At 42.7% G+C, this 6735-nt stretch overlaps 1 long non-coding RNA gene across 1 annotated transcript; it reads left to right on the top strand.

Moving 5' to 3' along the window:
- Positions 1-810: 810 nt before the first annotated feature.
- LOC136438991 (uncharacterized) lies at positions 811-5193 on the top strand. Its single transcript, XR_010756479.1, has 2 exons — positions 811-1260; positions 2328-5193. It is a non-coding gene; the product is annotated as an uncharacterized lncRNA (long non-coding RNA).
- Positions 5194-6735: the final 1542 nt, after the last annotated feature.

Genomic DNA, 6735 nt, shown 5'->3' with positions numbered 1-6735 from the left:
TCTTTTGCTGTCACAGACATGACTCATGTAATGGCCTTCAACTTGGGATGTTCTCATTTGTTTGAAGGGGTGCTATGAAGTATGACTGTATCAAATGATAACTGTATAACATGCCCAGATCAGAACTCTACCTGTCTTGGAAATACAATGTGTTAGCAAACCAAATGTGCTGCTGCTACCATATGGACCCTATTCTTATTTGCACACATAACATTGTGAAGTCTAGCCATGTCTAGATCAAAGGCTGTCTAAAACCAGTTTAGCTCAGATGAAATCAATGAACAGTTGAGCTATAGGCTATTCTTCCACTGAACGTGACAGAGAACACAGACAGTATGTACAGTTTTTACAAGTTCATTTTACAAGAGAAATTCCCCTATCCCTGTCAACATTAGAACAGTGGACCATGGCTTAGCTTTGCATCCTAAGGACTATGACCCTTTCCAGTAACATGCTTGTCAGGTGAGTGACAACAGCCTGAGGTTTCAAATGACCTCTTGGTCCAGAGGCAGGGACTAACCAAGTTGTCTATGCAAGTGACCTAAGCTGTCTGACTCTTGAACTTACAATAAACAACACCGCACATAAATAAAAACTGCGAAATATAACACAGTAAGTTACATCCTTTCCCAGTGTGCTCTTCTGAAAGTTTCAAAGTTAGAAGGGCAATTAATATATGCAGCATATTTCTAACACATTGTGCATTTTTTTTACTTGAAAATGAAAACTGATTTTGAACAATACCTGAAAAAGTAGGGCTGTACAGGTTAGTACAATGGTACAAATGAAAATATGATACTTCGAAGTAACGTTTTACATATAACAGCCTCCATATCAACAAACTGTAAAATTGTAAATGGCACTTTACAAACCTGGGAAATGGTCAAGTACGATGCAGATGTTAGGGCTGTCTGTCAAGGAGAGTAATAGTAGGACATGCATGATGCAACAAGATTCACAAAAATGGTGTCGGTCTTGTACTCACCAACTAAAAATGAGTCTGACCAGGAGGGGGAAAACCCAGAGGGTAAAGTTCCACTTCCTCGTGATTACTGAATACAGATGGCAAACACTGATTGGACAAGCCATTGTTCTGACCAATGAGTGATTGCTGAGCGATGTGTAACTAGTTGTCGATGCATCCAAATGTCATTACAGAATAACCCTTTTTTTAGCATTGAAAAGGAAACAGAGACTAGCTTCGGAAGTTACGGGTAATTTTTTTGGGGTATGATGAGAAACAAGGCAAGGAAACAGGAGGTAAAGCTGTTCTCCATATATAATATTTGGTATAAAAACCAGACCTCTTCTGGTGTTCAATCTTCGAATCTATATGACGGTAAGCTCGAGCGGAGGACCATAATTTTGTGCTTGATGATTTAACGTTAACTGGGTAACCTATCTTTTACGAAGTTCCTTGGCAAAACATCAACTTGAAGTCATATAATAATAATAATAATAATAATATCAGGTGTATTTGCAGCCAAAATATAACGTTTAGTTATAATGTTAGCGACGTTAGTGGGTGGCTGGTTTGTGGGTGAGAAGTAACATCGTTTGTATGTTAACGTTATATATGCTGCTAACGTTACTGTTCTCTAACGAAAGTACCTAAACTAAGTTAAACAAAGATAATCACAAACAATAACCAAATTCATGTCTTTTGAGGAATAAATATTAACGTAAGACATATCATGCAAGCTTGCGTTCAGGTCATAACAGAAATGACCACCATTTTGCTACTGACTGTTTACCTTTGAAATACGTCTCTAACGTTAGTATCAGTTTCGAGCCCACGCACTTCAGGTCTTCATAACTTGGAATACAAACGGATCGAATAGGCTGTACAACTGCAGTTTCCGTCACCAGGTGAAGCTCCTTCACCAAAACATGTCTGCAGGACGTTTCGGGGTGAACAGAAGGGCCGCCATTTCCACACACAGCAGGATACGCAGTTCCCAGTTTGTTTGTTCAGAAGTGTAGCCCTCTTGCGACCTTCCTAGGAAGTACAAGTTATGCTGGTGGCTAGTGGTAGTAGTGGAGCACCGGCTGTGAGGGGTCTGGGTTCGCGGAAAAGGCTGGCTACCCTGGCTACCCTTTCTGGAACTCCAGGGTATGCATGGGGTTTGGCCTGTAATGGAATTCCCTAGAGGAAAACTTTGCCAATGGCAACACCAGCTGTGGGATATCATCTATTTTGAATTTGATATTGTGGCAAACAAAGGTCCTTCCATTGTACTCCTCCCCTTCAATCTTAACATTTCCATTGCATTCTATTGTATACTAGTACTTTGTTTCTAATGACTCAGTATTGGCTATTCTTTCAGCAAAACCCTAACACCCCCACCCCCAGCAATATGATAAGCTGTTGCCTTCCGTCCAACTCACGAACAGCTACGCCGGCTATATGGAGAATATCTACCAGGGGAGTTCGGCCACCAGAGGAGTGGGAGGTGTTAACCTTCCCACGGACTGACCCTGCCGGCCAATAACTAAATTAAGTATTCCTCTTCAAAGTTTGCCGAATTCTACGATCTATACCCCCGTTGGAAGACCTAGTGGAGGCTATATTATAAACACCCTTTCCGTCATATCTGAAGTGACAAAAAATTATATGTAACAGTTAGTATGCATCGCTATTAATTTTCAATATCCCGCGCCGCATTGAATTTTTCTATTGATTTGTTAACCCCATAAGTTAGTTGTTTGATTTTATTCAACATTGTTAGAACCTTCTAGAGCTATCTATAACTTGCTCACGATGGCCGTGATGCCAACCTCTTTTGAAGGATTCTTCAAGAATAAAGCCATTTTTCATTCTTTCATATAGGTGCCTTCCCCATCATCATCCACGTCCATGGCTGCTTTCACAAGGTGTATTGCTTCTACCTGACTGTTATTGCTACAGTCAGCCAGACATGAATCAGATGATGACCGACAATTGAAAGAGCCATGAGAGGAGTTGACTGCTGGCCATGCATGGGGCGATCACTTGCTGCTGCTATTCAAGCTCTCTTCATCTATCGCTATCACAGACTGGACATGAAGGTGGATGCCCAGAGGCTCATCTAAAACAAGGGAGAACTTGTGACAAAGGTCTGCAATCCAGAGCAACAGAATGTACGATTGACAACGGATATCTTAACAGTGCCCAGGGAGCAATCCTAAGCTCTACACCAACTTTATAGACATGATGAAGGCGTTTGACACCGCATCCTGCATGTTTATGCTACCTGCATGCCAAGGCTTAATACCATAGTTGTTACGGACACTTCGCGGCTACCTTCACTTGAGCATCCTACCCCGTGAACCGGATTGTAGCTGACAATGTGCACCATACCAGCCCGGCGCTGGGTCTCTAGACGTAGCGGTGGGTCATCACGACGACTGCACTGACGGTCACGTTCCCTCCGGTCGGTCAGGGACGTCAGTTTCTCCAGAACCACGTCAGCTCCATTCTAGTAGATGTCAGCAGGAATTGTATCTGCCACTGGTGCCTTTCCGGGTGTTGTTTAAATGTGCTTCAAAGTCTTAGCAACCTCGGCACCGGTACCATCCGTTGCTTGGAATTCGTTGATAGTTGTGACAGGCGGACTCGATTGCCTCTTAAGAAATGATCGATTTTCGGTTCAAGACACTGCTGAAATGCTTTGCCGTCGTGCTAAATTGTCGATTTTCTTTGTCATTAAGGTGAACTAGTCAGACGATCTTACTGGGGCTGAACCATGCCAGTTGCCTTACCCTATGGTCTGTAAATAGTGCGAAGTTCAGGACGAAATGCCTTTTGTAACTCCTCAAAACCTTTCTTTCCCACCAGTTGTTCTTCATCTTCCGAAGTGTCTGTTGCCTTGCTTTCTGGTAGTCCTATTTCGTCTTGCTGTCGGTATTTCCACCAAGGTGATCGCTGTGTGCCTTATGCACCTTGTCGATGAGCTTCTGGGTGCCTCCTTCATTCTCGTCAAACCAGTCTCGGTGTCTCCTCATTATGAAACCAATGGTACCAGCTGCAGCACTCTAGACGGCCTCTCAGAAGATCGGTCCTCCATGCCTTTTCCTACTTGTCCAGCTCCTGCTCGATGATAGACATTTCCGAGTCGCTGCTGTAGTGTTTCGTTGTTGATAAACCGATCAGCAATGACCGTGACAGTGAATGTTTATCAGTTTTGGATAAGAAGTACTGATCAAAGACTTAATATATAGCCTTATGAAAATCATCACTCAACTTGTACTCTGTAGAATACGAATATATATGGACATACATGCTCACTAGCCAGTCACATCCCCCAAATGGTCTCCCTAATGATTTTATATATTACGTATCGGGTCTACGGTCACGGTTGTTACAATTGCACTGCACTGCTGCTCTCAGTCGGCTCTCTTAATGTCCAAGGTCAGTCTCATTTTTTGCTGTCAAATAAAGGAATCTACTAGTATTTTGGTTCCTGTGCCATCACAGGCACCGCTAGTTACCAAGTAATCAGATCTGATTTAACAACTGGGTTCCGTATATTTCTATTGATATTTTCTGTTGATAATTACAGTTCTTGACGACAACAAAATACCAGAAATGAGATTGACAGCGCCTAAAAGATGCTTCTGTATGTACCCCTCATCCTCCGCTCACATGTAGCACGTCTGCTGGTGCTTGAAGGAGTAGATGTTTTTGACAGCAAGGTGTCCTATCGATGGTTTAGTTGATCAAGGATTAGAGTATCCCACGTATAATGGCAGCCTATTGGCTAAATCGTTACCAGGACATCACAACGCTTTAAATCGCAGCATAGTGCAAAAGTAATTTATCAGTCAAAACAGTATATATATATAGATTGCATATACATATGAATGCTTGCATATTCACATTAACATCGTTATCATTAAGTTTAGACTTAAATTGCTAGTATCGCTATAACTGTACTGACGCTAACATGTTTCCAGAAATGGTAACAATAGTTTATAAAAGATCCCAGCACAAGTGCCAATTACATCATTCAGCAGGCGGACAATGAATGGTAATGCACTGTTTTGATAGCTGTCAGTTCTAGGAGGGGTGTTCAGTTTGTGACAAGACCTTGTCATTCAATCATTTTCAGTGAATGTCTTCGTTTGTCTCCTTTCTATTCTGTATTCTTCTTATTCACTTTACGCAGACGCAAGTAAGGCATGAAGTGTGGATCCTAATAAACTCAAACTCAAGTCTTGTGCATCGCAACTTATAACATGTTAACTTTTGTCTATTGAGATCAAAAGCACAATATTTCCACATCGATTACTATTTCATGATCATGTGAACTAGCCTCAATGCACAGCTTATCAAGGAAAGACTAACAAGTCATTTGGCAACTTATAAGAAGTGTGCAAGGCTGCGCCTTCGTGCAGATTCACAAACACGGATGACCAACTGTCATAAATTGCTGTCACATTGAAACACTCAACATTTCTATCATTTTAAGTTTGACCAGCCACACAATAGGAATTTCACTATTCCTACATGCGTTTCTAGATTCGATAGATCTACCCATGTTATCTTTCGGTCGCCCAATACGGAATTTCTATATACTCCATGCTAGGGGTTAAACACAGCCTTTGCTCCGCGTTTTCTTCCTCCTCACCCCCACCGCTGAAGTTCTTCCTAGATCTTGACATCCCCGAAAGGGTTTTACACGTCGTTGTCTTCTACAAGATGCTCCATCGGTCACAAATAATCTTGATGACGACGAGGGCGTCTACATCAAGCGTATTTCCAATGCCCATTTCATATCATGTCTCCAGCAAGAGGTGCATATGAAAATGATGTTGGGAAAAGGGATGAGATTCCTGAGTCGCAGTGTAGATTTCGTGCCAATGATAGACATGATCTTCTCTAGATCTCTTTGTCAGCTACAAGAGAAATGTACAGAACAGAGCATGCCCTGGTATATCGATCTCACTAAGGCGTTCGATATGATTTATATAATAATAATAGCAGAGACGGCCACTTCAAGATCCTACCCAAGACAGACTGTCCACCAAAACTACAGACCCTCATCGAATCCTTCCACGTGGCCACACTAGCGAACATGAAGGGGACCGTACAATGGCAACATATCCGACATATACCGCGACGTAAAACAAGGCAGCGTACCGTCTCCAACGCATTTCGGGTTCTTCTCAGCCCTGCTCCTGAAGACTGCCTTTGCGACTGCATCAGAAGGAATCCACATTCACACCGAAGATCAGACAGCAAACGGTGCAAACCTCAACCGCCTTAGGCAAAAGCGAAGCCTGACGGGAAGCTCTGATCAGAGATCTACTGTTGGCCGGAGACTCCAATCCAGGCCCTGCCAAGGGCTTTTGTCTGATTATCAGCTTTAAGGACTTTAAGAAGACAGAAGTCTTGGGTCAGAAGAAGCGCCACCATCAGTGACTACAAAGTCTAAGGTGAGTGAACATACAAATTAAAGGTTGTGAATCACATCACTCACCTTAGACACAGAGATTGACATGAGGATTGAAAAGACCACAGCAACTTTACTCGCCCGTCTTACCACTCGAGTGTGGGAGAAACTCTCATGCGTCCTCAGCATACTGCTCTATTGGAATGAGACGTAGTCAACATGATGTAAATCAGGAGAATAGGCTGAATGCCTTCCACATGATATGTATCCGCCGTATACTGGACGGCTTATCGTAAAGGACACCGAAAATCTGTTCACCCTACTCAGTCAGCGCAGAATTCAAGTCTCTGGCTGGGCCACG

Source organism: Branchiostoma lanceolatum, chromosome 7, assembly GCF_035083965.1.
Source record: "Branchiostoma lanceolatum isolate klBraLanc5 chromosome 7, klBraLanc5.hap2, whole genome shotgun sequence".
Classification (NCBI taxonomy): Eukaryota; Metazoa; Chordata; class Leptocardii; order Amphioxiformes; family Branchiostomatidae; genus Branchiostoma; species Branchiostoma lanceolatum.
The sequence above is the reverse complement of the archived record's forward strand: the minus strand, read 5'-3'. Positions and strand labels throughout refer to the sequence as shown.